Below are 15,171 nucleotides of genomic sequence, written 5' to 3' on the forward strand. Positions count from 1 at the left end.
TTTTTCGGTTCTTTTCTGTTGTTGTGTTTTTTTTGTTAAATTTTGGCTATTGTATATTTGAGCTAATTGTATATCAATGTTTATATCTGAGAGTTTTGTTTATTTTTGAAAACTTGTAAAAATGTTAAATTTCTAATAAAAATATCTATATAAAAAAAACTCTGGAATAAAGAGAGTCCAGATACAGTGTGCTCCTGTTAGGGTTAAAGGCAAGGCAGGTAGATGGAGGGTATGCTGGATGACTTGAGAAACTGAGGTTTTGGTTAAGAAAAAGAAGGAAGCAGAGGTCAGGTATAGACAGCAGAGATTGAGTGAATCCTCAGAAGTGTATAAAGGCAGTAGGAGTATACTTAAGAGGGAAATCAGGAGGGCAAAAAGGGGACATGAAATAGCTTTGGCAAATAGAATTAAGGAGAATCCAAAGGGATTTTATAAATACATTAAGGACAAAAGGATAACTAAGGAGAGAATAGGACCTCTCAAGGCATCCTATGTGCGGAGCCACAGGAGATGGGGGAGATACTAAACAAGTATTTTGCATCAGTGTTTTCTGTGCAGAAGGACATGGAAGATATAGAATGTGAGGAAATAGATGGTGACATCTGGAAAACTGTCCATATTACAGAGGAGGAGGTGCTGGATGTCTTGAAATGCATAAAGATGGTTAAATCCCCAGGAACTGATCAGGTATCCCCTAGAACTCTGTGGGAAGCTAGGGAAGTGATTGCTGGGCCCCTTGCTGAGTTATTTGTATTATCGATAGTCACAGATGAGATGCTGAAAGACTGGAGGTTGGCTAACGTGGCGCCACTGTTTAAGAAGGGTGGTAAGGACAAGCCAGGGAACTATAGACCGGTGAGCCTGATGTCGGTGGTGGGCAAGTAGTTGGAGGGTATCTTGAGGGACAGGATTTACATGTATTTGTAAAGGCAAGGACTGATTAAGGACATAGTTTTGTGCATGGGAAATCATGTCTCACAAATTTGATTGAGTTTTTTTGAAGAAGTAATGATGACGATTGATGAGGGCAGAGCGGTGGACATGATCTATATGGACTTCAGTAAGGCGTTCAACAAGGTTCCAAGGTTAGATCTCATGGAATACAGGGAGAACTAGCCATTTGGATACAGAACTGGCTTGTAGGTAGAAAACAGAGGGTGGATGTTGAGGGTTGCTTTTCAGAATGTGAACAGTGGTGTGCCACAAGCATCGATGCAGGGTCCACTGCTTTTGTCATTTATATAAATGATTTGGATGTGAGCATGGGAAATGTAGTTAGTAAATTTGCAGATGACACCACCGTTGGAGGCGTAGTGAAAGTTACTCCAGAGTATAATGGATCTTGATCAGCTGGGCCAATGGGCTGAGATCTGGCAGATGGAGTTTAATTTAGATAAATGTGAGGTGCTGCATTTTGGAAAGGCAAATCAGGACAGGACTTAGACACTTAATAGTAAGGTCCTGGGGAGTGTTGCTGAACAAAGAGACCTTGGAGTGCAGGTTCATAGCTCTTTGAAAGTAGAGTTGCAGATAGATAGAATAGTGAGGAAGGTGTTTGGTGTGCTTTCCTTTATTGGTCAGAACATTGAGTATAGAAGTTGGGAGGTCGTGTTGCAGCTGTAAGGACATTGGTTAGGTCACTTTTGGAATATTGTGTGCAGTTTTGGTCCTCCTCCTATAGGAAGGATGTTGTGAAACTTGAAAGTATTCAGAAAAGATTTACAAGGATGTTGCCAGAGTTGGAGGGTATGAGCTACATGGAGAGGCTGAAAAGGCTTGGGCTGTTTTCCCTGGAGCGTCGGAGGCTGAGGGGTGACCGTATAGAGATTTATAAAATCATGAGGGGCATGGATAGGATAAATAGACAAGGTCTTTTCCCTGGGTTGGGGGAGTCCAGACCTAGAGGGTGTAAGTTTAGGGTGAGAGGAGAAATATTTAAAAGGAACCTAAGGGGCAATTTTTTCATGCAGAGGGTGGTAAGTGTATGTGTCGGGGAAATTACTTTGTCTGAGGCTTTGAGACTTATTTCAAGAAGTTTTATTTTTCGTGAATTCACAGAGAGATTGCTACAGTCTTCACTGTCTCACAGCAGTCTCTCTCTCTCTCCAGCCAAACAGTCCACCTATATTTGTACAATGATACAAACACAATTTGCTTGTTTTACTTAGATTGCATGCAACAATACTCACGTAATGTTGAATACAATAAATCAAGATAGAGAATTGAATTGAATTGAATTTACTGTCACGTGTATCGAGGCACAATGAAAAGCTTTGTTTTGCGAGCAATACAGGAAATTCACATAGGCAAGCAGCTTAGATAAGTAAATAATAGGTCAACAGCAGCAAAAACAAAAACACAGGTACAGGTGAATGTTAAGAGTTTGTGAGTCCATTCAGTTTTCTAACAACAGTAGGATACAAACTGGTGCGTGTGTTCAGGCTTCTGTACCTTCTCCCTGATGGTAGAGGTTGTAGAAAAATATTGTAGAAAAACGTCCTTGCTAGACAACCCGAACTTCTGATATAACCATTCGAAGGACAACATGATCTCTCCATTGAATAGCTCTCCCTAACAGGGGATCTTTGAGAATGCTGGTAGCCTTTCCTTGACAGTGGGCCTGGTAGATGGATTCTATAGATGGGAAGTTGGCCTTTGTCATTGTCCAAGCATAGTGCAGCTACTCCTTTTGTTCCCAATGCTGCTCAAGGATAGAGAGACTAACGGGCTTAAGATACAATCTTTATATTTCATCAAATTACAATTATACAACCTCAGTCTTTATCTCCAGCAGCACTTTTCCACTACAGCTGCGATTTTTTTCACAAAATAGTGTATTCCACTTTACAATACAATAACAACACAAATATAAAATTGAAAAACTAACTGCTAATCTATTCTACAGACTACCAAGACACAAAGTAAGATATTGTACATTACTAATAATAACCAAAGAAAAGAGAAAATAAATAAAAATATAAATAACTAGATATGCATTCAAAATAAAGTTATATCAAGTCATAACAAAACCCATATTTATGCGGGGGTCTTCCTCCTGGGAGCACCTGTACCAGCCAACACTATCCTCACGGCTAAGCAAAGGCCCTAAACAATATGGCCGATGTATCTGCATCAATGTAGTTCAAAAAGGGCTGTCATGTTCTATAAATTAATTCTATTTTTGGGTGCACCATATTCATAAGGAATATTCAGGGGGATGTATTCCATAACTACCCTATGCCAATGCAAAATTCCTGGGGGACTCTTGGATACCAAATTTACTAAGATGTTTTTCCTTGCACAACAGGGAAGGATAGCGAATAATTTCTTCCCATATGCATCTAGAGAAGGGAAATTTAGAGAACCCAAAAGAAGAGACACTCCAAAAGAATCTCCATTCCCAAAATCTTTGACAAGGCATTCGCTACACTGTCCCAATATCTACGAATCTTATGGCATGTACTGACCAAGGGTGCACCCATCAGCCGAAGCACTCTCCTTTCCATATCCGATTTATAAGGATTAGTCATCAATGTGGTCTTGTTTTGTACGTAGCCTCATACTTGAAAAAATCGAAAAACGTCCTTGCTAGACAACCCGAACTTCTGACGTAACCGTTCGAAGGACAACATGACCTCTCCATCGAACAGCTCTCCCTAACAGGGGATACCTCTGGACTTCCAGATTTTAAATCCAGCATCAGTCAACCCTTGCTGAAATCCCAACGTTCCCAATATAGGAGTATAAGGGGAGGTTTTTTGTGAATTACCCTCATCCTGTCGCATCCTGGGCGGCACGGTGGCACAGTGGTTAGCACTGCTGCCTCACAGCGCCAGAGACCCGGGTTCAATTCCTGACTCAGGCGACTGACTGTGTGGAGTTTGCACATTCTCCCCGTGTCTGCGTGGGTTTCCTCCGGGTGCTCTGGTTTCCTCCCACAGTTACAAAGATGTGCGGGTCAGGTGAATTGGCCATGCTAAATTGCCCGTAGTGTTGGGGTAAATGTAGGGGTATGGGTGGGTTGCGCTTCGGCGGGTCGGTGTGGACTTGTTGGGCCGAAGGGCCTGTTTCCACACTGTAAGTAATCTAATCTAATCTAATCCTCCAAGCTTGTATTTAATACAATTGGATTTTTACAATGATCCGTAATAACTCTCATCTTATCCATGAATTGGTAGATTGATGAGGGGACATTTTGCTTGGGAGGCCTCAATATCCAACCAGATTGATTGTGGGTCACAGGAGACCCAATCAGCTACATATGATAACAGAACTCAATTGGTACCTCCTGAAATCCAGAAAATCCAGCCCTCCCCTTACTTGTGGGAGCTGCAACTTATCTAATTTATTAAGGGGTTGTCCATGACTCCAAACAAAGGAGCCGAGCCAACCATAGAGCTTAAGGGGAGGTTTTTTGTGAATTACCCTCATCCTGTCTCGGCAACATCAAGGGGAGCATTCTCATAGGGTATAATAGGCGAGGGAGAATATTCATCTTGACCAAAGCTGTTCTTCCTGGCCAGGATATTGGGAGATCTTCCCAGCGTTGAAGATCCTGCCTTATTTTCTCTCATAAGTGTGCGTAATTGGCTTTATATAGCTGACCAAATACCAGAGTAATAAAAATTCCTAAATAACGAAAACCTCCCAGTTACAAATTTAAAAGAATGTTCCAGGGGACAGTAAACATTGAAAATCCCATATTCCTCTTCAGACATTAGGACTTTAAGTACTATATACCATCCAGACTCATCTTTTATCGGGCTTAGTATTTGGAAGGGAAGATTCTTCCGGATAAGAATGGCCACTCCCCTACTTTTTGAGCTAAAAGATGAAAAGAACACCTGGTCAAATCCACCTTGTTGCAGCTTTGAATGCTCCTTATCAAGTAGCTGTGTCTCCTGTAGAGGGGCTACATCAACCCTCTCTTTTTTTAAGATTTGATAATATCTTTTCCTTTTAATTGGCGAGTGGTTCCCCTTGAAATTCCAGGTGCACCATTTAAACGAGTGACTAGCCATGATCGTTCAAGCAATTCCGAGACCCCCCCCCAGGAGGAAGAACCCCACTCAAAAGACATTGAGTAGAAACCATAAACAATTCACATATAAAAACACCCTTTAAAACAACTAAATCAAAACAGCTAAGAACTACTCCTAAAAAAAGACATAATCAAAAGGAGACATTATCTCTTGTCCACAGGAGGCACTCCTACTTCCAGTAATCCCACCATAACTCCTCCCAGCTGGAGCCATGCCCTCGGCCCACCCATTACAAAGTAGAATAAACAAATGCCAACATCTTATAATACAGGAGTCAAAAGTGGGCAATGAACCCACCCCTCCATACTATTACCGAGGTACTCCTAACAAAACAGCATCATAAAATAAAATATATGAAATTACAATCCCAGCAAATATTAAGGAACAAACAACAACTCAGAAACATCCCCCAATAATCGGATAAACCGAGTGAGTTATAGATAAGAGTCAAAAGAAAGAAGAAAGAATGACGCCCCCTCCCCTCCGGCCCCCACAGGAGGAAGGATGGAAGAGAGAAAGAGGGAAAGAGGACGAGAAAAAAACAGAAGGGGGATAAAATAAAGTCATTATCCATATAGTTCAAGCCCCGAAGTCTATTTGAGAGCATCCAAGAAGTCTTTTACTTTTTCCGGCGATCCAAAGTTATACATAGATCCTCCATGACTGAAGCGCAGCGTTTCCGGGTATCACATGGAATATTGAATATTTAAATCCCTCAGACATTTCTTTACCTCGTCAAACACCTTCCTTTTGTGAACCACAACCGGAGAAAAGTCCTGGAACAACATTATTTTGGAACCCTTGTATACCATGATATGGGGATCCTTCCCCAAACCTCTGGAGGCCTCCAGTAGCATTTGTTTTTCCCTGTAGTGCTGAAGCTGACGCAGGACCGGGCGGGGGTGCTGGTCCGGCCCGGGCCTGCGCATGGCAACCCGGTGGGCCCACTCAACCCGCACCCAGCCCAGCTCCGACACCAGCTTCAACAACTATGGGAGCCATTGCTCCAAAAAATCAGCAAGCTGGCCTTCCTCCTCCCATTTGGGAAGGCCCAGCAAACAAATATTTTTCCAATGACCTCGATTTTCGTTGCTCCACCCCTCCAACACGCTGCCCGAGTTTCTTGATTTCTCGGTCATGCTTCTGCAGCATGACCGAGATTGACTCCTACCTGAACTGGGTCTCTTCAATGGACGCGTTGATCTTCTCTCAGAGCTTAACAAACTCCGAGATCGGGCTTGCCTCTGCAGGTAAGACCCCCGGCCCTCCCTGTTGTGAACTTCGTGAGCCTTTGCCTTTGGTCATTTTAAAATGCATCAAACTGCTAAAGTTTGATGCAGAATGCCCAAAGCTGCTGGGAAAAGGCTATTTTAAATAGTTTAGAAGGTGAAGCGAGGGTGGATGCCCCACTTTTTCTGGGTCCTGGGCAGAACTCAGCAGACTCAGACCTACTGGGTCGCCACCCATCTTGAATCTCCTCGCCAGGTCACCTTTTACCTTGGTCAAGTATCCCATCATGCAGCAGTATGTCAAGCTCTTACTACTTCCACTGTATGGAATGAGCTGCCAGAGGAAGTGGTGGAGGCTGGTACAATTGCAACATTTAAAAGGCATCTGGGTGGGTATATCAATAGGAGGGTTTAGAGGGATATGGGCTAAGTGCTGGTAAATGGGATGAGATTAATTTAAGATTTCTGGTCAGCATGGACAAGTTGGATCGAAGGGTCTGTATCTGTACTGTTCATCATTATGATTCTATGACTTTAAGGGTTGAATGATGACCATGAAACTATTACCAATTGTCAGAAAATCTCATCTGGTTCACGAATGGCCTTTAGGGGAAAGAAATCTGCCATCTTTACCTGGTCTGGCCTATATGTGACACCAGACACACAGCAATGCAGTTGACTAATTGTCCTCTGAGCAATTAGGGATGGGCAATAATGCTTGTCTAGCCAGGATGCCCTGATCCCGTGATTGGATTTTTAAAACTGAGGTTTTGGGTGGCAAGGTGGCGCAGTAGTTAGCACTATGGCTTCATAGTGCCAGGGACCCAGATTTGATTCCTGTCTTGGGTGACTATGTGATGTTTGCTCATGGCCTGGGTTTCCTCTGGGGGCTCTGGTTTCCTCCCGTGACCCAAGGATGTGCAGGTTAGGTGGATTGGCCATGCTAAATTGTCCAGTAATGTCCAGGAATATGCAGGTTACATGGATTAGGCACGGTAAATGCAGGGCTATGAGGTGGAGTGGGTGGGTGGGCTGCTCTTTGGAGGGCTGGTATAGACGTGGAGGGCTGAATAGCCTCTTTCTACATTGTTGGGATCCTATGATTGTTCAATTTTATAGTTCACCATTAGTCAGCACAAAGTTTGAGAGAGTATTTGAAGTTTAGTGGCTGGAAAAAATTATAGTTGGAGCATCTGTCTATTTTTGTCAAATTTTGTTCACAAATGAAATAATTACTGGAAAACCTACAGAGATCATGTATACAAAGGGGCCAAATTCAACACACATATTTAACAATTAACAACGTCTCTGGGTCAATGATTCTGCATTGATGTTAATTAAGTTCCATTTTAATTGGCACCCTCAGCAATTGCTCCTGGCAGTTCTCACTAGAGCTTTTAACACTGAGCCATGTAAAAATATCTCATGATAAGAAAAGAAAAACAGAAATATCTCCAATAACGAGGTATGGAGGTCCATGCTGGCACTGAACAATTGCACAGGTACCTGCTAATAACTGCAGATAGTTGGAGTTGGGACTTTAACCATCCCCCTCATATTAAACAATCATATTTAACTTGAATTTAATAGTGATGATAGACACAGACAGAAACCTTTATATTCTAGGAGAACTAATCATAACAGAGGCATGCTTCCTCCTTCACTGCCTGCATTCCTTAATGTAAACTGGTTCAGTGATCAAGTACGAGGCAGCTTGGACCCAGGAAGCTCTGAGATTGAGAATCTGTTGTCAGATTGAAGGCAGATGTCTGTGTTTGAGCAAACCCAGAGGATCCTGCGTTAGGCTGAGTTTGTATTGAAGATGTCAGAGTTACCCAGCAATCCCAATGACTAACATGTGACACTGATGATGTAGAGATGACAACAAGGCTCAAAGGTCACATGCTGCAGATGGGAACATTTTGACAGTAAGGCAGATTTTTGTCTTTATTCTGCACTATTCATGCCTACAGAACATCCTAAAATGATTTAGCTGTCAATTAATTAACATTTTAAAAAATTGTTCCAATGTAGGAGGCAGGGCAGACAAGTAATGATAATTATCTCATCGCATTGACTTTTTGGAGATATTAGTTGAGAGATAAATATCAGTCTGGACACTGGGGAAACCTCTCCCATTATTCACTGTAATAGTATCACGTGATCTTTAAATCTACCTGGGAGGGTGAATCAGGCCTCAGTTTAGTATTTTTGTTGCAAAAAACCCGCACATCTAACATTGCAGGTCTCTCTCAGTACTGCAATAGTTTTCAGTCTGAATTTTGTGCGTAAGTCTCTTGAGTGGAACTTGAATATACATTTGGAGGCTGTTAACTGAGGCAAAACCGAGGCTTGGCACAGATAAATGCTTTTATACGAGAGCTCAGGTTGACTCCTATGACCACAGTGTAGCAGGATGCTCCTGAAGAAGGACAGAATAATCATAAGAAATGGTTTATCAAACTTCTCTGGATAAAATACGAACAGGGCAGCAGCACTGAGGTTGCCTGCCTTGATATCAGTGTCATCATTTCTGGCTGGTGCTGGACTTAGCAGTGACTTTGTTCATGCAGGTTAGAGCTGCAGCTGTACATATCCCAGTATATCCCTGCCTCAATATCCATCCCAACCATCAGTTATTAACTTCACAATAATTCCAACAGATCTTAAAGAAAAATATGTCACTGTTTGCTGGGGTCTGCCAGATATTTCTAATTACCAGACTGCAATGCTAATTATGGCTCGCCTGTGTCTTTGGATGGGCAATTTGTAGGTATCTTCCCTATGCTGTGAGAAAGCTCCACTCTGATCACTTGATAACCTCAGTTGAATCTTCCAACATATCATGTCCTGAGATCTAAGCGATTGGGAATGAAAGCTGCAATTTGGAAAAGTGGGTAGTTTGGTTGCTGTTTCTGCCAAAATAATGTGTAATATAAACTGGATGGAATGGTGCATCTCTGGAGCTCAAACAAGAGCAATTTAAAGTGTGATTATGAACCTCAATATCTTAAGGAGTGAAGTATTAAAGCGTAAGAGAATGAGAGATGGGATGCACAAGTGTCAAGATTCTGGAGAATGTACATGTTAAATATCATTTTATTTAGCAGCTGAAAAGTCCTTCTGTTTTGCCATTTGGTGTACCAGGACTGCAATATGCATCATCTACAGGATGCACGGCATCAAATCACCAAGGTTTTCAGAGCAGTACATCAAAGACCGTGACTTCCACCTCCTCATAGAACAGAGGTAGTGGGTACAGAACACTACCATCTCTTTCAGGTGCACACAATATGATTTGCAAATATATTGTTATTCTTTCAATGTCACTGGGTAAAAATTCTAGAACTCTCTTTCATAGATTGCAGCAGTTCTATAAGATCTACTGCAAACCTCTTATGGGCATCGGGCAATAATGCCAACCATGTCAACAAAAATGCCCACATTTAAAGAGTGATCAAGAAAATATCAATTAATAATTGCAAAATCCAGGTTGAATATTCTATCTGGATTAAACTGAACGCTACCAATAATCTCTCCATATTTTAGAGATAGTTAGACACTTGGGATCTCTCATTATATTGCACAGCTGCTTATAAACAACCTGCATCTGGGGACAAATATTTAGTATAGAATTCTCAAATATGTAACAGTACGAAGTTCTGTTCCAGTCACCTGATACTTGGAGAGTGATGGCTTCAATTCACTCTTCCAACTAAAGATGTGATTTGGCAATGAATTCTGCACTGACTATTGGCTCACAGATTGACCGTAATCTTATCTGAGCACTGTAACTGTAAGATGGGATGCTAAAGGGGAACCAGTAATAGATTATGTAGTACTTTATGTACATGTAACAGTTAAGATTATGAAGAAATCTGTTCTTTGGTTAAATCATATCAACCCCTCCCAAAACATGATTTTCAGTGTTCTGCATCTCCGTCGTCATACTGCTAGTCCATTGGGAAGCAAACAGCTGCTTTCTCTCTTAGCCCTGATCAGCATTCCACCTGCTCTCCTTAACACTAGTCCAGGAGAGATAAATCATATCATAACATATATCACACAAATAGAGGCACATTATAAAGGGGACAAACCACTGAGCATGTAACCCGCAATCCATATCAATTCAATTCAGCGCTGTTGTCACTTTTAAACAAAAAATATTTTATTTGATGCTGACAAAATCCTTTCATTGATTTGACCCAAAGTTTGTTGAATATTGGTAGATGTGCTAAACGTGTTTTTGTTTCATGGAGCACACTTGGTCTATTTGATCGTCTGGACTGAATTTATTGCTGAAGGGAGTTGAGGAGGAACTTTCAGAATTTTTTTTGCTTTATTGGCTTTGGATTCTTTCTTTCTGAGGGTTCAGGTTGATCAGATGATCCTGTGATGGGGGTAGTAATAGGTAGTTGGGATTCAGAGGAGAGGGGTTGGGTACCAGTAGCATAGTGGTGGGTGGGGGGTAGGACTAGGGGCCTATTGATGAGTGCATGGAAGAGGCAGTTGGAAACCTCATGGTAGGAATGGCCACCTGAAGAAAAGGATGTTCGTGTATTGCCTGTGTGGAGGGGACTAGCTCCAATAAATAGGTTTGAAGGCCATTACCTCCTGTATCCACCAAGTCCTCAAACTGATAAAACTACTGGGTTTACAAATATTCAGGGGTTAAAGTCTGAAAGCTGAACTACAATGAAACTTTCAGTCTTATTATCATAATTAGTGTTCCAACCCGCGTCCTTGGAGTAGTTTCTTCGTAATGCACCATCCAGCATCAGCTTAATCGAAGTGCCGAATTGTAACTTTTTTTGCTGTTTTCCTGCTGACTGGAGATTCTTGTAACTATATCTAAACATTTCCTGTTGTCACCAAAATTTATAGAAAAAATCATGGCAACACTTCTCTCAGCAAGGATGATCACTTTGTTAGGAAGCTGGGAGACTGTCCAAAGTTTTTAAATGACAAATTCTTGCATTTTGATACATACTTTGAAATTATGGAAGTTACATTTAGAGAAAAAAAAACAGAAATGTAACATTCAAAAACATATTTCAGAAAGTGTGTCAATTATTTAGTTGAATTGTACTAATAACTCTTCTATGTCCATATGTCAGTTTGGGTAGCAAGGGCCTGTAATCAATTCAGGTTTGGTTGGCATGGCAACCCAATCTGATCTTGTCTTTACCCAATATCCAAACATGGTTTGAGATTCTGGATTTACTTTGTCTTTTCAATTTTTGTTGTATTCTATATTATTGCCCAAGTGTCTTCTCAATAAAATAAAATTACAGTCCAAATAGACAAGAAAATGGTCATGTCACACTGTATGGCAGCCAGCAATAGGAACCTGTTATATTTCCACTCCCAGCTTTGGTGTGCTGAGGTAAATTACAGTGCTTCAACTGCTGCACTGTGCAACATGAACTACCTGAATATAGGATTGTAAATGCGGATATTTGTCCTTATATTGTCATTAATATTTTATGGATTTATTGTGATTTTCTGATGCACTTTATGGTTAAAGTATACAATGATCGAACTTTTATACATTTTTAAACATTTTAAAATCATTTATTGTCTGTGTGAGTTCACGTGTAATGCTATAACATTATAAATAGAAGCCCCACGTATGAACTGCATTGGATATAAACAATGACATTCACACGAGGATAAAGTATGTATCAAATCAACTGAACTTGTAAAGAATTTACCCAGGGTGGAAACAGTTAATATTTCTGAAATATATCCTTTAACCAAACTGTTGGGGTTCATTTAGTCAATGGTGTAAGTTGTTGGAATTTTGAGTTGACAAGTCCCAAGGTCCTGTGGATTTCATCCGACAACATAAAAAGAAGCAGCTAGTGAAATATTTGTTGCATTGGTTTAAATTTTCCAAGACTCATTAGATTCAGGGACAGTTCCTTTAGATTGGAAAATAGCTAATGTAACTCCTTTGTTCAAAAAGGGAAGGAGGTAGAAAGCAACTACATGCCAGCTAGCATAACATCTGTGACGATGCTGTGGCTTTATGAGATGCGTTTTGTCCTGGTTTCTTTTAGAAAGAGATTAGGTGACAAGCAGTCTGTGAGAAGATAAACAACGTATGAAGCGTTGGGTGTTTTATTTTGAGAAGTTAAAATAATAGAAGCAGCCTGAATGGGTGTAGTCAAGCTCCCACCCACAGAACCAAGGATTTTATGTTTAGCTTTTAGCAGAAGTTGCTGGGATCTCAGCAGGTTGGAAAGCAGTGGATCTATCTCAGCTGCTACACTCTTTCTCTGAGCAACTGCAGTTTTTTTGTCTCTTTCTATTTGAGTGACATTGTAAGTCAATAATCATTTCTGATTTATGTCTTCTTTTGAATTTAAATATTCACCTCTGCTTCTTAATTAAATAAAACATCTGTGAGTGAGCAAATTGTTCCAGAGGAACAACTCTAGAACTGCCCACTATGATGATCCACAAATAAGTGTGCATCTGGACTTTTACTTTCACACTGTGGTAAAGAATCTGGGCCCTACAGAAGTAAAGTTGAGCAACTAGCACGTTTGACTAGAAACTTGATCATCATCTGGTATTAAATACTTCTATTCTGCAATGGGACACAAAAAGGGTCCTGCACCTTCATATTGATCTATGCCAGATTCCAACCAGCTTCTCTACCTATTAGAATTTAACCCTCTACTGATTTTCTACTTAATTCAGAGGGATGCTAGTACATCTACAGTGCTGTTAGAAAGGAAGTGTTAAGAATCTAATTCAATTTTGGTGAAGGACTGATGAAATTTCCAGAGGAGGGTAGTGTGAAACTTGGAGGAGAACTTGCAGATTGTGGCACCAATGCATTTATTCTTTTAGGTGCTAAAGGTTTTGTGCTTGGAAGGTGCTATTGAAGAAAATTTGGGGTACATTGCTGCTGTGCATCTTCTAGATGTGTTGACAGTACACACTGCTACTACAACCATGTGCTAGTCATGGAGGACATGACTTCTTAAGATGCTAGTTGGGGAGCCAACAAAGTCATAGAGATATACAGTATGGAGACAGACCCTTAGGTCCATGCCAATCAGATATCCTAAATAACATTAATCCCTTTTGGTCCATATCCATTTAAACTCTTTCTATTCATATACCATCCAGATGTCTTTTAAATGTTGTAATATTACCAGTCTCCACCATTTCCTTTGCAGCTCTTTCGATACATGCACCACCGTCTGTGTGAAAAGGTTGCCCCTTAGATCCCTTTAAAATCTTTCCCCCCTCACCTGAAACATATGTCTAGTTTTTGACTCCCCCACCCTGGGAAAAGACCTTGTCTATTCATGCACCTTGTGATTTTATAAACCTTTATAAGGTCACCCCTCACTCTCTGACGTTCCAGGGAAAACAGCCCCAGCCTATTCAGCCTCTCCCTATGGCTCAAACCCTCCAACCCTGACAACATCCTTGTAAATCTTTTCTGAATCTTTTCAAGTTTCACAACATCTTTCCTATAACAGAGTTCTTCCAGGCAAGTGGGGAGTATTCCAATGGCCTGAAGCAGGGACCCAGTGACCAGCATTGCCGGAGTAGGAGTGGGAGCAGAAGTGTGGGCAGTGGTCCAGTGCGGAGTGTGGCGACAGCTAGCAGTCAGACCATAATGGCGGCCTCTGGGCTGGTCTGCTGTGGAGGCCCCTCAGAGATGTTTGTCTTTTTAAGCTTGCTTCTTGTTTTTTGTGACCTATGGGTATACAGTGTATAGCTGTTCTGTAACTTTTTTTATTCATTTCTCTATTCTGTAATAAAGGATTGTACCTAGGTACTCTGTACCGAAGGTGGTGCCATGTATTGGTGACATTGTTACACTGTAACTAATCTTGTAACTGAAGAAGCTGTACCTAGATACCTTTATACCTAAGATGATGCTGTAAATGGCGACTTACCAACATTTCACTGAACTCTCTGGAATACATGTGACAACAAAGCTAATTCAATTCAATGCGATAGATTCGTGACTTGTGACTTGTGGACAGGGGAGTAAGGAGATGAGTTACTTACTGCAAGATTCCCAGCCTCTGATCTACTTATATACCTAGACTCACAATATTTATGTTACTGGTCTAGGGAGCTTTCTAGTTTCCAGCAAAGAGGATGATGTTATATGTCAAGGACAGGTGTTCAGATTCTCTTTTGTTGAAAATGGTCATTGTCTGGCACTTCTGTGGCACAAATGTTGCTTGTCATTTATCACCCCAAGTCTGGTTGTTTTACATGCAGACATAAACTGCTTCATTATCTGAAGAGTCATAAGTGGAATGAAACTATATATAATCGTCAGCAAACATCCCCAGATTTGTTAGAAGGAAGGCCGCTAATTAAGCAAATTAATTAAGTTGGGCCTAAGATTCTATCCTGAGGAACTCCTGAAGCAATATCTTTGGGCTGAGGTGATTGGCCTCCAATAACCACAATCTTCTTCTTTTGTGCAACTCCAATCACAATGGAGTTTTCCCTCTTTTTCCTGTTAATTCAATTTTACTTGGGCTCCTTAATGCTACACAGTAAAATGCTACCTTGAAGTTAAGGGTTTTCACTCTCAGTTCACCCTGTAATTCAGCTCCTTTTCCCATGTTTGGATCAAGGTTATAATGAAATCTGGAACTGATTGGTTCTCACAAAACCCACATTGAGCATCTGTGAGTAGGTTATTGGACTTAGGTGAGACTTGATAACACTGTTGATGACACCCTTCGTCACTTGTCTGATAATCGTGTGTACACTAGTGGGGTGATAGTTGACCGGATCGAGTTTGTCCTGCTTTTTGTTTACAGCTTTGTCAAGTCACTGCCAGTATTGAAGCTGTACAGGACCAGCTTGTCTAGGTGTGTGACTGATTCTGGAGCACAAGTCTTCTACCA

This window comes from Chiloscyllium plagiosum, chromosome 11, assembly GCF_004010195.1.
Source record: "Chiloscyllium plagiosum isolate BGI_BamShark_2017 chromosome 11, ASM401019v2, whole genome shotgun sequence".
Classification (NCBI taxonomy): domain Eukaryota; kingdom Metazoa; phylum Chordata; class Chondrichthyes; order Orectolobiformes; family Hemiscylliidae; genus Chiloscyllium; species Chiloscyllium plagiosum.